The following is a 21,544-nucleotide window of genomic DNA, read 5'->3' as shown; positions in this document are numbered from 1 at the left end:
TCACCATTTTGAAGAAAACCTGCCGATGTCGGCGCTCGAGTCGTAGAAATAAATCAGAAATTCTCTTTGTGCGACGTAATATATTCGTTTCAATAAACTTTCCTTCTATTTCTTTCCTCTCTCTTTCTTCCTCCTTTATCTTCCGTACTCCGTACGACTCGATCAAACGATTCCTTCTATATCTCTTTTCTTATTCTCTTCGATTATGGAAGAAAAATACTGCATAAAAAATATCACTGGTTTACTTTGGCTTGTCCCACATCCCTTTTGCAAATACTACAAACGCTGAAAACCTAGAAAAAAAGAACCTGCAACAAAAGTTTCCGGTTAGCTTCGTCATCCAAACCTTTCGCACGCGTTCTTCCTCTCAAGAAAAATCGTAAAACTCGATTATCGAGCGTAAAACGAACTAGCAGAAATTTTTCGATAATAATTGTTGAAACTCTTAAGTAAATTATGCTAAAAGAAGCAAAAAAAATGCAAGATGTGCAATTTCAACAAGTTATCAAATTTTTCTAGCGTACAAATATTCCAATTCTAATCGCAGCTAATTAATTAGAGGATTGAGGAGTTCGAAACCTTGGAGCAGACACAGCTGAGTCAATTTTATAACTGCATGAACCTTTTGAAAAGGAACGATCGTCAATTTTAATTTTGAGGTACCAATTTTTCAGAATCCAATTTGTTGGCAGTTCAAACACGGTTTTCGATGTTGACAGAAAAATCTTCGATTTACTAACAAGTGGAGACGCCGGAGGAGTTCGCAAATAGAGCAGTCGAATTTCCTTTAAAGCTGATTATCGATTAATCCGCGCGGAATATCCACAGGCCGGCCGTTCATCGAATGGTAGAACGATGGCGGCGCGGAATGACGCTCGCTGGTTGAAATCTACTTGTCGCTAAATGATGACAAAGCGCTCTTGAATACACTCGACGTTAACCAATATTTAGAGGAAGGCTGCCGCCATTTGCCACGGGCGCAAATTGCTTGTGCGCGAATGAACGCACGCCAGTGAAATACTGAGCGTATTCCTTTTCGCAGTTTCCATTTCTCATAATTCCAATTCCCAAAGAACGACGACGATCAATCAATTGACATGCACATGCTCTTTGCAAACCAACAATCTAAATAGTTAACCCATCAATACACGGGCTACTTCTGCAAGATTAGTGTTCCTGATTTCTCAACATTTAAATCACAACAACTTTTTTATGAATGGACCAAACGACTTCAATTTCTCTGTAAGGCTAGAAGAATTAGTTTAGTAAATGATGTGTAAAATATAATTCATTATTTATTTATTGATGCCGTAAACCTAGTTTGGTTTATATAGCATACATTATTATGACATTATACAAACAGAAAGAGAAGTATATAACACATAGTATGTATAAATTGGGCCAGCTAAAAAAGTTGTAAAAATCAATTTTTAGTACTGTTTTTCACAATTCCGACCAAATGCATTTTTTCAACTTATTTATTAGTCGTCATTTACTAAACTAATTCTTCTAGCCTTACAGAGAAATTGAAGTCGTTTGGTCCATTCATATAAAAGTTATTCTGATTTAAAGTGTGTGGAATCAGTTATAATCCTTACTGTATGTATTTGTTCATTTCCGAAAATATGTTATAAAATAAATGAGATTCATAAGAATTTTCCTAGATTTAAATTTCTCGAGGAATAACCAATTATAAAATTTCTCGAGAAGGAACACTATGCAAAATCCATAAATTGAATTTGTACTGTCTTCATTTTCTTTAAATTATCTTAGAACTATTAGCAACAATATTAGCAAAAACACTGAGTTCTTAGAAGAAACGTTAACGGAAACGTTAAAAATAAAATTTGGATATCCGCTTTTGTGTTTCAGAGATCCTCATTAACCCTTTGCACTCGGAGCTATTTTAACTCGAAATTTAAACATTTCTTCCGACCTGTGAAATATTTCCATCCTTCACGATATTTTGGTGGATATGAAATTGATATAGTATCTCATACAATACCTAAATGTTTAGTAATTGAATAGCCAATATATCTAGTAACGTAAACAATATTTTCAATAATAGGTACAACAATTTTTAGTGGCGCCTCAGAGTCACCACTCAAGTACTGAGGGTTAAATTTTACAAAATTGATCGAGACTTTTTCTATTTGTAATTTATCGAAAGTATTGACAAGAGATAGAGTCATTTGATTTTAATTGCTTTTCTGTCTGTAGAAACACAAATTTGAACAAACCTACACAGAGCTTAATTCTTGTCAGTATTTTTATTCGTTTGATAAGCTTCTTTTTCTATTTGTAATTTATCAAAAGTATCGACAAGAGATAGAGTCTTTCGATTTTAATTGCTTTTCTGTCTGTAGAAACACAAATTTGAACAAACCTACACAGTCTAATTCTTGTCAGTGTTTTTATTCGTTTGATAAGCTTCTTTTTCTAGGTACATTTTATTCCGACGATCGACGCGTAATCGGATTTTTCTATCGTCGTGCTCTTTCCATCGATCGTTCTTGTGCTGTATCTTCGACAAACAGTTGCCTCATCGATTATTAAAGTGAGAGGAGTCGCGACATTACTTATCGACTGACCTGATATTATTATTGGATTGTTGGTGAAGTTTTAAACCTCCTCGAAGTCGATTGTGAATGGAAGAAACGTTTGAAACTTTTCGAGCAATGCGATACTACCTTCTTAACTGCGGATGTCCGTGTAAACTCGTCGTTTCACAGTTAAATTCAATACACGTCTATACATCTATTGTATATTTAAGAGTGAAGAATATGCTTCTGATAGGAGTCACTGAACGAAAAGCGTTTCTAATTCATGAACAATATCGAACAGAGTGTGCAATATACTATTCTATGTTACTCTACTTCGTTTATATACTCATTGCTACTGTATTCACTAATATGCTTCAATTATTTCCAATAAAATTTTTATAACTCAATCAACTCTAAATATGTTTCTTCTATCGATCGTATTTGCTGTTAAGAAATTTTTTAATGCTTTCGGCGCAACGGTTCGATCGTTTATTACGAATTATAAAGCAATTTTGCAAATTGTCAAACAAAATCAACGTTTCGATCCTAGTTTGGATCTTCTTCAAGATTTAGTTGAAACGCAATTTTGTTGATTGTCAAACAAAATCAAAACGTTTCGATCCTAGTCTGGATCTTTTTCAAGATTTATTTGAAACGCAATTTTGTTGATTGTCAAACAAAATCAAAACGTTTCGATCCTAGTCTGGATGTTTTTCAAGATTTATTTGAATCGCAATTTTGTTAACTGTCAAACAAAATCAACGTTTCGATCCTAGTTTGGATCTTTTTCAAGATTTATTTGAATCGCGTCTGTAAAGTAAATATTTACTTGACAATTGGCAAAATTGTATTATAATTCGTAATAAACGATCGAACCGTTGCGCCGAAAGCATTTAAAAATTGATCAATCAACTCTAATTTCTTCGAAGAAGCTCCAAAAATACATTAACACTATTTCTGCTGAAGGTGTCAAAGGACACCTTTTAAAATTTTAAAGAAAAATTTATTGAGACTGCAAAGACACAATACGACTGTGTACAACCGAGAAGAATCGAAATAGAAATAGTGTTAAATATACTCAATCTAGGAACCTAGCTTACCGATCTCAAGACGAAGTCTCAGAAATACATTTGATCACTAAAAATTCGCATTTCAAATGCATAGCATTGAGCAGAAGGAACTAAAATATACACTGTTGCTCTTTAAGAAATACTTTTCGCAATACAAGCGATATAGAAGCTCAACATACATTCTGGCCTGTTTTCCTCAAAAATGCAAGTTGAATATGCATCGAACAAGACACTTCAGATTCACAAAGTCGGTGGTCCTGTATCGCGGCAGGCCTGCCAGAACCATCCCGGCCAAAGCGGGCGTAATTCACGGACGCCTTAACAGGAAGATTGAAATCGCGTCGTAAATACTCTCCCGAAGAAAGTTCCTTAAAGAGTCAAGAGCGCTTTAACGTCGACGTCGAGCACATTTACATAAATATATATTCATCCCTGGAGTAGCCGGTCACGTGTTATAAATTTCCGAAAAACTTGGGGAACCTTTCAAATCCTAATCCTAACGCAAGGGAGAACCTCTCTGGTCGAGAGCCCCGGTGTCGGGAAAAGTGGATTTCTGAGAAATATCCGAACTCGGATGATCGAGAATGATCGTTGCCGGGTACGTAATCGTCGAAAGAACGAAGACTTTCACCGAGATCCGCGAAGCAACGAGACGAGCAAGGGGGACGCGCGGTGTCTCTCGCTTAGGCTCGCGAAAAATTCTAATCCCTCTTTCCCAAGCGGCTCGTTTAGAAAGTAACTCTTCGCTGGATGCAGGTATGTACCTGTCCGATGGAATATGCTCGCTCGCTGACACCATGCGAACAATCTTGCTGCATCGATCCCGATTAAACGATCGTGCTGCGATTCATATCTCCCTGGCAGCCTCGTCTGTCGCACCGTATTGTCGTTTTAGCACGCTTCCGCCAATGGCCGTCTAAACCCAGTCCTCGTGCGAGCTCCCGATAAATTGGATCTGAAAGGATCGGTCGTTAGAAATCGAGAAATGGTCGTATGATCTCGCATGCCCGTCGAAAAACACTCGCTCTATCTCCCGACAACACGTTTCATTATCCCTGGACTTTTCGTTGCGAGGAACGGTCCACCAACGCAATCTATGAGGCGGCAAAATTCGCTTTTTAAAGAGATCGTGACATTGCGTCATTGTTTCATCTGACAAACAGCGTGCCATTTTTGAAACGTTATACAATATAGTCCAGTCAATGAATGCTCATAAGGGTGTGTAGAGGGAAGTGGAAGGAACACAATTTTTAACTTTGGGCCTTTATTTGGACTAGTTAGGAGGTAAACATACTAAAAGTCCCTACTCCAAGGAGGTAAGCGAGGTGCAGGGGGGCACGTAGAAGGACCTCTTTTTCGGTATTCCGCTTATATCTCGGAAACTATGCGTCCTAGCGATAAGACTATTCTATACAAAATTAAAGCTGACAAAATATGCCATAAGATTAATTTCATTCAGTTCTTCGCTATCTCCCATAGTTTCCGAGATATCCGCGCTCAAAGTTCACTAATTGTGAAAAAGAAATTTTTGCCTCACGTGTTTTGCCTTATTTGACTAGCTAACTCTTCAGCACAATTAGTGAACTGTGGCGGATATCTCAGAAACTATGCGAGATAGCGAAAACCTGAATCAGATCAATCTTATGGCACATTTTGTCAGCTTCAATTTTGTACAGAATGGTCTTATCGCTAGGACGCATAGTTTCCGAGATATAAGCGGAAAACCGCTCACCTCTTAGGAGCGGGGACTTTTAGTATGTTTACCTCCTAACTAGTCCAAACAAAGACCCAAAGTTAACAATTGTGTTCTTTCCATTTCCCTCTACAACTTTTTGTTGACTGGACTAATATGTTAGGAAAGGATTTTTGGAAAAATTGTAGATCTACATCATGTGGATTTGATTTAACTTGGAAACGAGAATCAATTTTCCGGAACACTGCGAACTTCGAACATCGAGGCATTGCGCCAATAGGTAATCTACTTGTCTAATAGCCTGCTTTAATCTGTTGCAAGTCCACTCTATTTAACTTCGATAAGATCGAATAGATAATTCTCAAACGTAGAGAGTTTCAAGTACAATCCCATACTTTAAATCTCGTATCATAATCCAGAGAACGTAATAGTTACGTTTCGGTAATTCAATTTGAACTGTTAAAATTTCGACCGGTCATTGAAAGTTGATAACTTCACTACAGGATATAGTGAATATAGGAGAAGCCTGGAACGACGAGTTCGTCGCGCAAATAATACGAATTTTAGCTTTATTGCTTTCCCGGCGGAAAGCGTCGCAATATTTGCGCGATGACCTAATATTTTTCAAGCCCGGCTATATAAAGATAGCGTGGGATGTCGGGGAGCAGCGAAAACACATCGAATTTGACAGAGAAACAGCGGATTGCTAGAGCCACTTCAAATCCCCCATCAGCTTCGCGAGATTATCCCGACAAGAATTCTCGAAGTTGTCCGAATAACATAGTAAATTAACTCTGCAAGCTTGAAAAAGAGACTGGCCTTTCTTCGACAATTCGAGACACGTGATCCTCAAAATGTGAAAGAAAACTACGCCTCATTCTTTTTAAGAAAGAGAATTCCCAAAATTTGTTCAACAACTCGAGATGTTTGGTAGATCCTCAAAATGTCACAGAAAACCACACATAATCGAAGCACTAAGATCGAGTGATTTTCAGGGGGAAGTACGAACGATCTATCACTCACCTGGGCGAGAAAATCAAGCAACCCCCGGCGTGTTACGTAAAACAGGAAGCCAGGTGACAATCTGACCATAGTTAAACGGCCGCGTGATCCTACGCGCCGCTCGATCCTTCAGGATCTCCGTGGATCGTTGAGTTTCGTCGATACACCTGGTCGATGGCTGGAACAATTCACTTTTACGATTCGTCGACTGTCGATATACGTGGCCGGTTGCTTCGGATCTTGGATTTTCCTTTCTCGTCCAACGACATGCAGATCGATCCCGTTCGACTCGATCCTGTTTCACAGCGTCTTAAATCGCACGCTTAAAAACCGTCTATAAATATTCTCGTATGTTGATCATCTTGTTGTTGGTGTTCCCGATGAACCTCCTCTGCTTCACCATGTGGCCGACCGCCGATCTAACCTGTCCGAAGATAAGCGTCCGGTTAAGACTGCCCGATTATCGTCGCGATCATCGTAAATAAAAGTGATAACTGCACACCACTACCGTTATCCAACCTTTTCTTTCAATTCTTTTCCACCATCGATTTTTACTCCTACTCGCAACTACGCGCGCCCTCTCTCGAGATCTTATACTGCCCTTTTTGGCAGATTCTTTTCATTTTTATGGAACACGAAATCTTTTAGCTGTTGCTGGTGAAGAACTTGAATGAAAGGTCTTTTTCGTATGGCATTTATTCTAACATTTTGTCATACAAACAATACTGATCTCATCTAATTGCATATTTGTACAGTATTTTTCACGTTGGTGTTCGATATAGAAGTATAAAAATCCACAGTCAGCTGATCAGACCCACCAGCGAAAATAAATTGAACAAGAAAAGGATGAAACTGCTTCGCTCGAGGATTCGTGTTGCAGAAAATAGAGCTTAAATTGCGAGCTATTGAATGGGAATCGGAACTTGTCTGTTCATGGCTTACCACTTCAACTTCTACTTCTTGAAACTCGGTTATCTCAGAAACGAGGACTCGAACGAAATAATTTTATTCTTTCCTTCTCAACCTATTTTTACAAATATTCTATCGATCGAACTTTTGTTTAATTTTCCGTCGATTAAATTCCAACAAAAAGAAAGTTTATATCTCTATAAAAAAGCAAAATAACTAAAAACAGATTGCAGCACTATATGTCCCCCTGGAAACCATGCAACATTTGTTTGAAAAGTTTTTTTATTGGGAATAACGGAAAAATGTAAGGTGAACACAGCCATTGATCCGCCCTATGTTGTCCGTCAGTGGATCTGACGTGGCCAGATCCTCCACGAGAGAGTTCTAATTAATTTTCCTGCCGCCCCTGAATCCGATCGTTTGACCGCGCGTCCAAATGAGCGTGCCTCGAACGCAAAACCGACGCGACGGCCGGTTTTATTGGACTTAATTCGACGGCTCGGTTTAATTCGATCCGGAGACTCGACTGGCGAGGAGACACGCGCTCGAATTTTCCCATTACGCGTTCCCGTCGATTATAGGAAACACACGACCGATCGCGGAACACGCGCCATGGAAACCCGCTTATCGGTCCGATCTCGATTCCGCGTGACGCGCACACGGAAACGCAATTCACGGCAATGCTAAATTATTTAACCGTGAACTGCTCAGCAGCAATGCCTCGCTGATTATCAAAACGTAACGGACCCGGCCGATATTAATATCGTTCGAATATTGACGTTCTTTTCAACGATTCACGTTCATTTTCCAACGTTCTCTTACAAATTGTTGACGAGCGGTCTGGGGATCTTTATGCAAAAATTTCCGTCTTTTTCTTTAAGTCTACTGATAAAGGAATGAAGCGACGCTTCTTACATCGTTTATTAAATTCACTTGAAAGCAGAAATTTGATGTGGCGTTATAGAAAAACTCGATGAAAAGAAAAGTAAATTGTATTTCATGTCTTTTTGTATTCCTTACGTTCGTATGTATTCCAAACGTCCACAGTCCAAGAACAAAACGCACTTACAGCAGTCACGACTGTTCACAAATCAATATAATAAGACGTTCGCGTTTCGTTAGGCTCTAAGGGAGATCGTGACGGAAAACGCGTATTTTCTGACTGGAAATTCCGCGAGCTATCTCCGAAAAATGCCGAATTCTCTCATCAAGATTCACACTCCAATTATCAGAAAGAGTACATCAGCCGCCGCAGCGTATACTCGTGAAATAATCACGCGTTATCTATGAAACCGTCCGAAGTGGGACACTATTAGCGCGAATCAGGCGGCTTCTCAGAGACCATTGAATCACATTCTACACGGAACCAGACGCGCCGTGAGGCAATGTTAAAAATTACCGCAAACGAATCGTACTTACACTCATCGGTTACGGGCTGTGTTATCGCACTGGCAGCACGAAACTTCGCTAAACAGCTTCTAGCCGGTGACCCTGGCAGCCATTAACGAGGGCAGCCTATATAAACAGAAAAATACCAGTGTCAATAATCCGTTTCCAAGCAGTGGCGTTACGCCGAATCGTTTTTTTCGCAAACAAGAACTCCATATTACATATATACTTGTTCTGCGTTAAGCCGTAGACGCACGTGCGTGGCGAACGACGCGACGTTACCGCTATGACTGTTCCGTGTTCCCGTGAACGTGGCTTTATACTCGATTCCGAGATCACCGTCTAATTAACTCTTTTCTATCCCCCATGTTTCTCGGCTCGAACGAATTCCACGACGAGACCGTGTTTACGAGCAATTAAGCTCCATCATTCCTCCGGGAGCCGTTGAGGACCTTCCGATGCCTCTAACAGGGACGCCGAACGCCATTTTGGTTCGAACGCTCGAGCACTTAGGCGAATATAATTTATCAGTATATAGCGAAATCAGTATCTTGTTGTTATTGGAAACGTTTTCAGAAAAATTGAGAAAATTGAGTTTACATTCCGCGACAATACTATAAGACATCACTTAAAACGAAATAATTATGTATTATATGAAAGAATTTCATCGTCTTTCATGCAGAGTGTTATTAGTTACTTCTGGAGACGTCGTTTAGCGCAGTGTTTTCGTTAGTATTTCTATGAACTTGAAAGCTACACAAGCTTGACTTGTTAGCAGCGACATATCTATAAGACAGTTGCTCGCAAACAGTGAAAGCGAAAAAATCATCAATGAAATATTCTTCTAAAGTGTCAGTAATTGAAGTAAATAATTCGTCATAAAGACGAAATGGCGTCATAAAGACGCCAGATTAGAGTTTGCAGAACAACGCATGTATTGGCGTAAGAAATGGAGGAAAGTAATCTTTTCTGACGAGAAACGGTTTACTTTAGATGGCCCTGATAATCTAAATTATTATTTTCACGATTTATAAGAAAAGAGGAATTGACACTGCAAAGGCGACAAATGGGTTGAGGAGGAATAATGATTTGGGCGGCTATAGGGTATCATGGAAGAACTGAAATTGAATTTATTTCCACAAAAATAAACAAGAGGAAATACATAGATGTTATTGATAAGCCTTGTCAAAATATGCTCAGTCCATAGCCAACCAAAAATACATTTTCCAACAAGACAATGCAGCTGTGCACATTCGGCAAAGATAGTACAGGCCTACTTTAAAAATAAAGAAATAGACGTTTTACCATGGCCAGCGAGATCTCCCGACTTAAATATCATTGAAAACCTTTGGGTAATACTAGCCAGGGAGATTTATTCTAAAGGAAACCAGTTTAGTACTGTAGAACAATTGAAAAACTGCGTTGAAATGGTATGGAAGAAAATTCAGCAAAAAACGATTAAAAACTTGTATAAATCTATTCGAAAAAAAATGTTACACGTCATAAAAAGTAAAGTTGGCAACACAAAATAGTAATAACCGATAAAAATAAGCTGTACGTGTTAATTTTTTACAAAAACATTACCTGTCTTCTAGTTTTGTCGCAGTTAATAAAAGGTAAGTTGGTGTTACTTTCAAATTCTTAGAAATACTAACGAAAACACTGCGTTAAACGACGTCTCCAGAAGTAAGTAATAACACTCTGTACGAATGACGATGAAGTTCTTTCATACAACACGTAATTATTTCGTTTTAAATGATGTCTTATAGTATTGTCGCGGACTGTATTATTAAAGATCGCCATTTGTATTGCGGTGATAAAATATTTGTATGTATGTAGCACTAATAAAACTACAAATGTACTTGGTGATTTTTGTAGTTTTGTTTCACAAGAAAGATCCGCTAGTAGATTATCCTCGGTGCTTTTTCCACTGGAAAAACCCCATGGAGAATTTTCCCGAGTTCCTCAAGCAGTCTACAACGTAAGTCTTCAGCGGTTTCCATTGAGCGTCAACTATATTAGTTGCACTGGACGAGGAAGACCTTTAAAGTTCGTTAAACACTTTCGGCATCGGGATCGAAGGATAGCGAAGTCTTCCCATGGTAACAGGCGGGAATTTTATTCGAACCAGCTCATATTTCACGTCTGGTATCGCGATACGATGAGGATCGTCGTTATCAATCACTCGGATCCCGTTCCCTACCACCTCGAGGCGGCGTTTCGAAACTTTCCCTTCCCTGACGACGACGACGACGACGGCTACAGGAAAAAAGGGAATGGAGTTTCGGTGCAGCAGCTCACGCGAATTTCAGATTTCCCTTCGAGCGAGGAATTCCAACAGCGCCCCGGGCTAGCCGTCGAAATACACGAGGGAGCTTCGTCTAGACATCGAGAATCTTTCAAAGAACCACGAGCACACCGAATTCCGGTCTGAATCGAAGAATTCAGTGGCACTTCCGCCTCGAAAAAAAATCAATTTTCTCGAATCGACAACTGCTAATTTTGCATCGCCTCTTGACCCTCCAGCAACAACGTGGGTCTATTTCGACCCGATATATCAAAATCGTCATTGAATTACACAGTCCCTAGCGAATGAACTGAACAGTTGCTGCATTAGACATTTTAACAAATTGGTAAATAAAGCGGTAAATGATCCTAACCATCGTCAACTATAACACTGTCCAACAGCCAAACAGTATTTCGATTCCCACTATATGATTCTTATAGAGTTTTTCGCGCAGATTCCAAATCTGTCCTTAATTTTTCTCCTAGACGTACAGTTTTTGAGAAAATTGAGTTTTAAAAAAATACATATTTTTCAAATTTGTACAAATATTGTGATGTTATTATAAAAGATATTGAATTGTTCTTTACAGCAAAAGATTCTGCAGACTTTCCCGAATACATACAGTGATATCCAATATTAATACATTATGATTGTTTAAGTAGGGCTTACTTAAGTACCAATCGCGTATTTGATGGAACGTAGTACATGTTTTTGAAAGGTCTATGTCTAACAATAAGCTTCGAAACGCAGTTAGTGGCTATTGTAAAGCAAGCAGCATTTGCGGGAAGTCATGTTGCATTATTTCGTTTTAAAGAAAGGTGTTATATATTTACTATATTATATTTATTATATATTTACGGGGACGATGCTCCTTTAAAAACCATGATTTCGACGTAAGGGCAAACATTTAAAGAACTGTCAATTGAATTAAACGTCGATCGATCTATGTACTGTTTATACGCTTCTTTTCAACAAACAAGAGCGGAAACTGTGGACATTTGGGAAGCAATGTTCATATATTAGATATACGAGAAAGTTCGTTTTTGGCCAAAAAGGCACACGATTTTCCAATACAGGCCACTGTACGCCGGTCGAGGATTAAATGTCTATCAATCTGGAAAATGATGAAGCAAACCGAAAATGATTCGGAGACGATTAAATTCTTTGGTTCGCGCTACCGAACGCCATCATCGAATTTTGCCGATTCCACGAGATCGGAACCGAATTTTCGCGTTGCTACACTTGCGATTCGTTCCGAGGATTCTACATCCAGCAACGATCCAGTTAATGAGACAGATTCTCGAATCCCCTGTCGATAAACCGACAGCGTTTTAATTGCTCCAGCTCGTCGCGATAGCCGATCGCTCGACCGATTGCGCGAGAATAAAATATGTGTCGCGCGACTACAAAGTTGCTCGAGGAGAAAGTGCCTGTCTGACAGACGCCGGAATAAAACGAGTCGAAGTAAAAAGAAGAAGCCCGCGATTTCCTCCTACCACTGTCTGCGATTCAGTTACGCGATACGCCCACCGCTTGTTTTCTCTTGGATCGTTGACCGGGATCGGGTTCTTCCCTTTCTTTCTCCTCGAGGAAATTGGTGCTCGAGGATTTTCAAACTCGAGGACACCGATAGCAACTTTTAAATGTATTCATTGGTGGCCGATGTTTCTCAAGATTGCGCCGCAAGATGTAACTTGTACAATTAGGTGTGCGAAGATCTGAAAGTCCGAGACATCCTAGTCACTAAATGTTCCGTTTTGTCGATCGTAACGATTTAATAGAAATTAATTCATGTTATCGGCGCACAGGTTCGATCTAAAATCAAGACAAAGCAATTTTGCATTTTTCTCAACGTTTCGATCCAAGTATGGATCATCTTCAAGAAAGAAACTTTCATTATGTGTGTAAGTTTCGCCATCCATGATAAATATTCAGTGGTTCGATACCTGTGCGCCGATAACATAAACTAATTTCTATTAATTCGTTACGATCGACAAAACGGAATATTTATCATAGATGTCGAAAATTACACACATAATGAAAGTTTCTTTCTTGGAGATGATCCATACTTGGGACGAAACGTTGAGAAAAATGCAAAATTGCTTTGTCTTGGTTTTGGATCGAACCTGTGCGCCGATAACATAAACTAATTTCTATCCTAGTCACTTATGCAAATAATTTTCTGGTCCGATTTTAGCCATGTGCTCGTTCGAGTAAGTACATTGAAGTACGGTCCAAATAAGGAAAGTGGTTCTGTTAGCAACAATTTGTTTATTTTATGCATTTATAACGAAAATAAATAGGTCGAATACCAAACTAAAAGGATATTTGAAGCATATGCTGTTACATTATTCTCACCTTCTAGCTAATTAACTGACCAGCAAGATCCTTAAAATCAGTGTCTCTCATTCCCCAATTAAAAAACTATTTGCAAACTCAATCCCGATAAAACTAGTCACAACATTTCCAAGATTGTTTCTCTCTCGTCTGGCAATTAACAACCAGAATAACCCGACGTTGCCATCGATCATTTCTAGTTGCGTCACCCAGACTCGCGGTAAACATTGTCGAACCGACGGAACCATTGTAAAATCATGCCGCCTACACGTTTTCGTGAAGACGATCGATCGTGAGCGTCGGGAACCTTGATCTTATCAGGAAGTCGGCGTGTATCAGCGTGGCGATAAAGCGTGCGATCGGAACGCGAGCGATTCCCGATAAAAATAGCACGCTCTAGGCATCCGTATACACGTATGTACGTGAATTCCGCTTGTGACGTAATCCACACGAATATCTAGTTTTCAAGGGAAATGGTACATACTAGAATGCAACGAAAAAAGCTTTCTTTCGATGATCAATTCCAATAGTGAAAGGTGCCTGCTTGGCATAGTAAAATGTGTAAAAAATTTCTGCTCGGTTGGATAATTTCTACTGTGTGAACCGAAGACCTTAATTTTCTCAACATTTTTGTAAAAACTCTACCTCTAGCTGATTCTACCTTTTTATCCAGGACTATATTTGTTGTGTTATCAACGCTTTAAAGTGTGCAAAAATGCAACTTTGATCCTGAACCTATTGTTATTTGCGAACACATTAAATTCTCAAGTCATAATGATATTGTTCCTTTCCTCTTTTTTTTTTAGAAAAATCGACATGGACCCGTCGTAACAGAGAGCCTGGCTCTATCTCATTTCATAATGAATTTTACCGCTAATTGACCTTCTCGGGCCGTTCAATCGACCGAGTGGGTTCGAGCGGAGGCTCGACGATACTGGCTGGTCACGAGCGGATCGTTCCCTCCACGAACAGGACAATAAATTCCATGAAAGTTCGAGTTAACGCGAGTACGTCGACCTCGGCCCACGATCGATCTTGTATCTCCCTGCTGTATACTTAAAGGTGCACGCACAACGATCGTACGCGGACCTCGGCGAACGCGATCGATCCCGCGAGTAGGTGCAGGGAATCGCTCGAGTCGCGGAATCTTAAGCCGAGTTCCTACTTGGTGACCTTGTCGGACAACTTCTGCCGTTCTTAGAAAAATGGCCGCTAAGAAGAAGTCTCTTGCGTCTAATTACTTGGAAATTGAGGTTGCAGAGTGGTGCTTTGAAAATGTAGAATGTTTACTACATACAGTGACCGAAATTTCCATAAAGCCACCTATATTTTGACTTATTTTTTTATGAATATTGTCAAGTCTACTACTTCTTCTTATCTACAAATATATTTAGTTGATACTAATCATTAGACTGCGGATCTTTATGCAAAATAAAAAATGTTTGCACTGACTGCAGGACACAGGAGCCAAATAAAAATTGTATTCTTCTTTTAATTATCCTATCAAGCTGAAATTAATACATTGATGTCCTTAAATCTTCTTATTTCGTCCACTGCTTTAAATTGTACGTGTCCATTTTCGTCATAAATGCATAAAATCCGCAGTCTACTGATCATAAATCTACGAGTATCTGCTCGGAAAAGTACACCTTTTGGGTGTATTTATAATACAATTTTTGCTGCACGAAGCGAAGTATAAGTGCGAAATTTCTATAAAGCCACTTAGTTTGTGCTTTGGTGGTGGTACATTAATGATCTGGACTGCATTTAAAGCTGACGCAAAGACACCAATCTGTCGCATTACTCCTAAAATGAATTCTGAGAAATATACAGTTTTATTCGACACAATTGTGATACCATTTATTGAAGATATTGGACACGATAACTTCATCTATCAAAACGATAACGCTGCCATCCATGCATCAAATTACACGAAGCAGTGGTTAGGTAAAAATAGAAAATCTTGGGGGGATACTCGCAAGGAAAGTTTATGGCAATTGCAAGCAATACTATTAACGAATTATGGAAAGCGATGAACGAAACATGGTCATCTATTCAAGAAGACACACTTCAAAGTTTGATTTCGTCAATGCCCCACTGTATTTTCATAATTATTCGAAGGAATGGCACAGCTCTACTAATTATAATTATTAATATAGAGATAGAAAAGAACATATTGTTAATGTCGAACCTACTTATTTAAAAAAAATTTCCCAGTTTATATAAAATTCGATATTTACGTTTATTTTTTTAAATAAATATTATTTTTATAAGTTCAATTAATATATATGTGTTTTTAATACGTCTAAAATGAAATCATACTCAAATTTATCATAAGTACAGAATAATTATAAGATATTATCAAAAAACGCGCGCGCGCGCGCGCGTGGTGGCTTTATGGAAGTTTCGGGCACTGTATGGACATAGACATTTTCGTATCAAAATTTTTGGTCTGGATACTCCGGCGAAATTGTCAAAATGTTGACGGTTGTTGATAAATATCAACGTCGGTATCTTTATACGAAATAAAAATTCATTATTAACCTAGAATACACTGACGTCCTTCAATCGTAAGACCTACAAAGAAGACTGAATGACCAAGTTTTAAAGGAAGGTCATTCGAAGGTCATTTTCAATGTTTGCAAGTAGAATATTCGTCACGTGTGAACGTGAACTGTTTTATAGGAAAATAAGTCCATAGTTGAAACGTCCGAGGCAGTATGAACGCGGCTTGAACATACATGGGGCAGGCGACAGAACTTTATCACGCGATAATTCATTGACTACCGTCCACTCGTTGCAGCTCGAAGGACTAAAGCGAGGAAAGAAGTAACAGTCATTCGAGAATTGCATCGGCAAACAATTGTTCCGTCGACGCGACGATACGCGAATAGTATTAAACGATGAAGTCAAAGAACACTCGAAAGCGTACCGAAGCGATTCATTTGAATGTTTACGTGTAAATTTAAATTTCATTGCCTCGAGTAACTGTGCAAAAAAAAACAGAGTGGTCATGTAAATAGGATGACGTACACATTCAAAATATTTTAAAATACGCTGTTTATAAATAGTTCATGCGATTCGAGTAGTCCAAGTGATTTCGAGCAAAAAAGTGTACTGTGTTCCAACAAGTTTTGTGTATTTACATAGTCCACTATGTATACAGGCACATCAATCACGATTTCCTTTTTTCGTATATTGCTGATGCAGCCTATTGTTCTTGGCCTGCCAATGCGCCTTTCTCTCCTCGTTCATAGTATCCCGAATTTGTGTCTCTGCTTTTTTTTATTGCCCGTTAGTTTAACCAACTAACACCTTTGTTCTGTCAATCAACGGGACTCGCATTTCGCGAGGAAATGAGTTTTACATTTCTCCTCTTCATTCTAGGGAGTAAAGCATATCTGCGTTTCCAGTGGCTAACGAAAACACTCGAATAATGGGACAAAAAAATTGGATAACGTGTACAAGTTACGTACGGTGTACGACAAGACATTAAATGAGTTTCTACTAGAATTAACGCGAATTAAATCAAATTCGAAAATGGGTTCGCTAAAAAAAAAAGTCTTAAAAACAGATTTAAAGTAACTTTTTCGACAGCCTTAAATGCACAAAGATTTTCAGTTCGTTAGAGTAAGCATGAGCCTTTTGTTCGAACACGGTAATTATTTACTTTAGAAAACACAGCGACTATAAAATTAAAATAAAGTTTCGTGGAGTTTCGAGGTACCATTCGGTTCGATGAAATTCACAATCAAATCAATTCACGGTGTCCCAAACTCGCACGAAAGTTCAAGCACAAACAACCATGAAATTTTAACGAATTAATAGAGCGTGTCACCGCTGGAGTCGTCGAAAGCATCACGTGGGAGGGCGATTTAACTATCTAACTTGCGCCGCGGTGATACTGTTGTGCTTTCGTCTGGGTACGTTCCCGGTTTCGGGACGGAATTTTCAGATTTACCGCGCGGCGTTCTTGGATAACATCATCTACTGCTGACGTATCGTAAACATTGCGGATCGCTGCGGATCGCTGCGTCTCGCTGCCGAAAAGCTATGACGCGTTGCGAGTTCCTCCAGCGAATATTATCGTAGCGCCGCTCCGCGCCGAAGCAGTTTGCCCGTGCGTAAACAGGAGGAGATGATTGTAGAGACGACGATCGAGGTCGAAATATGAAAAACACACCTTGAAGAGCACAGCGCACTGTCGACAGCCCGATGCCCAGGATAGAGAAGACGAATCCTACGGAGGATCGATTGGCTGCGGGGATTTCAGGCAAGAAACGAATCGCTCGGAAGCACCGGCGCGACTACACCGCCCAATGACTTTCACCGGCTGTTTTCTGGTCGACGTACATACACATACACGCCATGCAAATTATACGGGCTGCCCTTCCGCGTGCACTAGGCCGACGCGATTAGGCGACTCCGGGATCGATCCACCGAAAACCGCGAAGAATGCCTACTCCGTGGCTCGACTCAGAATTAAATATAATCAGACTGTGGATCTTTGTGCAAATAACGATCATTATTTCTTGGAATAACAATTTATCTTTTTGAAGTGAAACTTCTTTGCTGAGGGGGCTACAATTTTCTAGTGTAACGGAAGTGACGCAGGAGTCAATACAAATAATAATTGAAATTGTATTTGTAAATAACAATTAACTGTATTATTTTAAATAATTCATTTAGATTGACTCAAATAATAAATAACTTGTTATTTAGGTTTTTATTTAATTAATTAAATTAAATTAATTAATGTAAATAATTTATAAATTTATGTACATATATGTAAATAATTAATGTAAATAATTATTTATTTAAATAAATTTATTTATAGCCCAACACTGACTCAGTCAGTCACCATTCCAAATTGCTGTACCATTCTTCACAATATTGTTTAAATTATTCAATACGTTGGTACCTAATCAATTACTAAACATTTAAGTATTGTATGAGGGATTATATCAATTGCATATCCATAAAAAGATAAAAATATTTTCTAACAAATTATGAATTCTAATACAATAAAAATAAAAGTTCTAATAAATCATGAATTATAGGGATCGTCTCCCATAGGAGAATTGCGCAACAAATTTAAGAATGTTTAACAGGAATATTTAAAGGTAAACTTTATCGAAGCTATGATGGCTCGCTCATCAATGAGATCTGACATATTTTTGGTCAGTGCATATTTTTGGAGAATTTTTATCTCCTATCTGTGAATGGCTGATCCAGCTTTCCTGGTGATCTCCATCTGCCGCGGTTGCACGCGACCTTGTACGTCGAACGCGATGAAATTGTTTTATCTAATTGCTCCCATCTGGCTGCTATAAATCCACTTAATACGGCCTTCGTGGAAGCCGAGTTCTCCGAGATCTAGCATGACTTGGGTAGAATCGAACTCGAGACAGTTTCTCTTGCAAGCGAGTCACTTTGGGAGAATAATCTTCGAAATAGATGGCTCATCGAGGTATACTGTATACTTAGAGTCGTCAGATGAGGGGAATCTACTCGAAAATTGAGGGGAAAAAGTTATCCTCTCTATGCCAGTGTACCGGATTAGTCACGTGACATTGTGACACAAGCAGTGCCGTAACGAGGGTATGAAGCGCCTGTGGTAAGTGTCTAACTTGCGCCTCCCCATAACCCAATAATGACAAGAAAATTAAAAATTTTAATGTAACAAGTTAAATTTTACTAAATGCAATATATTAAATACTATTAACCACATCAAAAAATGAGTTGCCTGTATATACAATAATGTATTTGTCAAGGTACTCTCTCTCTCTCTCTCTCTCTCTCTCTCTCTCTCTCTCTCTCTCTCTCTCTTGTACGAATAAAAAATCTATAACCTAAATAAGAACAAATTTTTATTCATATTCAATGACGACAAAATAAAAGAAATACTAATTTATATATAATACGAAGTAATTTTTCTCGTTTTTTCATTTGCAAACCCATCTATTATATCGTCATAATTTAATGTTTTGGTAACATCTTTTTCAATTGATATTATAGACATGTTTGTTAATCGCTCTTGTCGTACGATTTGGTACGATTTTACAATTTTTCATTTGCTAAGCGAACGTTTGCAGGAAGCTGTTGTTACAGGCATTGTTATGAAAATCTAGAATTCTACGTCTAGATTTGGATACGTGTTTTGTAATGAGAGCTGGTCATTTTTTTTTGCAAGATTTGAAAAGCGTCCAAGCGACACTCAACCGGGTCGGTATTCTTTGTTTTACGTAGAAGGGGAAAGAAGACTGAGAATTGAATATGAACGTTCGCAGAATTTATCTTCTTTGTTTAATATCCATTTCATCGCCCTACAGAAGAATTAGTATCAGCAAATTCTCTGCAGTCTGATTTGTTGTCCTCTGGTCGCGTTTTTATCAGTATGTTTTACATTCTATCCTTGTGATATTATATTTCCGAATACAGCTTCAGCAGCCCATTCTTAAATGGAACTGTCAACGATGATTTCCACCTAATCAAAATGTTACCCCGCATACAGATCGCATAGGTCATCAGTGATGATGAGTCATGCGGTGTAGAACTTATAATAAGCGTGACTCAAAGTAGGTTATAAATTTTTCAGATAACATAGACTCAATCAATATCAACTAGCCAACTCTGATTCAATCTTCCATATACGACAGACTGTTGAAAATAATAATGAAATTATAATTATGGACCGCATGCGACATATACGTCTAATCTTTAATATAGAATCCATGACTCGTTTACCGAATCGTGACTAATAACTAGATTGCACATCGTTATGCAAACGTAATTTACGCGAACGGGAATTAAGTGGAAATTAGTTTATAATATTAGGGATCCCGTCAGCCATCATATGAAATTGATTAATTATAAGCCGTACCACTTTCGTAAATGATCTAAAATATTTTCTGTATACTAATAATAGGGGTGTGCCTACTACTCGTGAGCCTCGGGTCAAGTCTGGTCAGGATCCCTAAAGTTTACAAAGTTCCGATACCCGAAATGGCAGTCGGGTCGGGTCGAGTCGGGGTCCCGAAACTTTGCAATATTCGGGTACCCGAGGTTAAAGTTGGGGCAAGTCCGCGGTCAAATCAGCGTTTAGTAAACGGTGTTTACTACTAATCGAAATATTATTACAACCGATGATTGGACATCTTAACCCTTAGCATTCCAGCCTAGTGATTCATATTAGAGCTGTAACTTATGAGATACCCGGTAAACAAAAATTACCCGAGTACCCGGGTATCTCATGAATAGACTGCGGATCTTTCTTTATGCAAAATAAAAATCGGTTGCATCAATTGCAAGAAGCAGACGACATATTACGATTACTTATTTTCTTGAACGATTTTAATAAATTTAAATTAATATATCAACGTTCTTTTGATTTCTTTATTGTTCTAAATTGCACAAAATCATTTATGCCATAAATGCATAAAATCCCAAGCATACTCATGAGATACCCGAGTATATGAGGTCGTTTTTGAAGTGAAACTTGTTTTAGCAGGGTGTAAGCCTAATTTGCGTCACGGAATTCGCAACACGAAAATGCGTAACGGAAGTGGTGGGGATGGTTAGCCGAGCTAGTCTTAAATAAAAAATTGCTGTATCTCAGGAACGGTGCGTCCTACTGCAAAAATAACGAAATTTTCAAAAGGCTCAACCGAAAGCATATAGGGTATGCCCAACCACATGACGTATGTAGTTTTCTGATTTAAAAAAAAAATTTAAAAAAACATACGCGTGGAAAACCACGCGCGACACAAGTCAAACTTCTTGCAGTCTACTAATGTTTATAAGTAAATTACGATTGGAAAAGGTAAATAGTTCTCGTAACCAGTTGTGAGACCTCATGAGATACTCGGGTACCCGGGGACACGGCTGTCTTATGAGATACCAGGGTAGTTTTGCTCTACCCGGGTATCTCATGGGTACTCGGGTACCCGGGTTTTAAAGTTCATATTTCAAATATCGCATTACCGGCGAAAACGGAGTGCAAAGGGTTAATATGCACCGAGTTATTTATCGCTGCTTTAATCACAGACTTGCCCCAACTTTAACTTCGAATAGCCGAATATTGCAAACTTTCGGAACCCCGACGCGACCCGAACCCGTTTCGGGTACCCGCACACCCCTAACTAGTAATTATATTTCCCTTTTCCTTCGATGCTTGCGTGCCAAATTTTAAATACTGTTCTATCTAATTCGTTCTTATCATTAAAATTGTAATATTCTGTTGCTTCTGTATTCGCGTCCCACAAAAATCGTAAAAAATTTGCAATGTTTGCGGAAGAACGTCTTTATCCTAACT

At 38.8% G+C, this 21,544-nt stretch overlaps 1 protein-coding gene across 3 annotated transcripts in view; it reads right to left on the bottom strand.

Moving 5' to 3' along the window:
* Mdr49 (Multi drug resistance 49) overlaps window positions 1-21,544 on the bottom strand; it is a 151,596-nt gene that overhangs the window by 112,339 nt on the left and 17,713 nt on the right. For 2 of the 3 annotated variants that reach the window (XM_076434252.1, XM_076434216.1), the window contains exons 2-5: window positions 8,637-8,732; window positions 6,330-6,732; window positions 4,378-4,568; window positions 5-308 (exon numbers count right to left, since the gene is read on the bottom strand). The gene's annotated coding sequence lies outside the window, so the exon portion shown is untranslated. Of the gene's footprint in view, window positions 1-4; window positions 309-4,377; window positions 4,569-6,329; window positions 6,733-8,636; window positions 8,733-17,413; window positions 17,575-21,544 lie in introns of those variants that run through there. The other variant, XM_076434223.1, reaches the window with a different exon arrangement.

This window comes from Lasioglossum baleicum, chromosome 1 (assembly GCF_051020765.1).
Source record: "Lasioglossum baleicum chromosome 1, iyLasBale1, whole genome shotgun sequence".
Taxonomy (NCBI): Eukaryota; Metazoa; Arthropoda; class Insecta; order Hymenoptera; family Halictidae; genus Lasioglossum; species Lasioglossum baleicum.
Note: the sequence above shows the minus strand (reverse complement) of the source record. Positions and strands in the feature narration are given on the sequence as shown.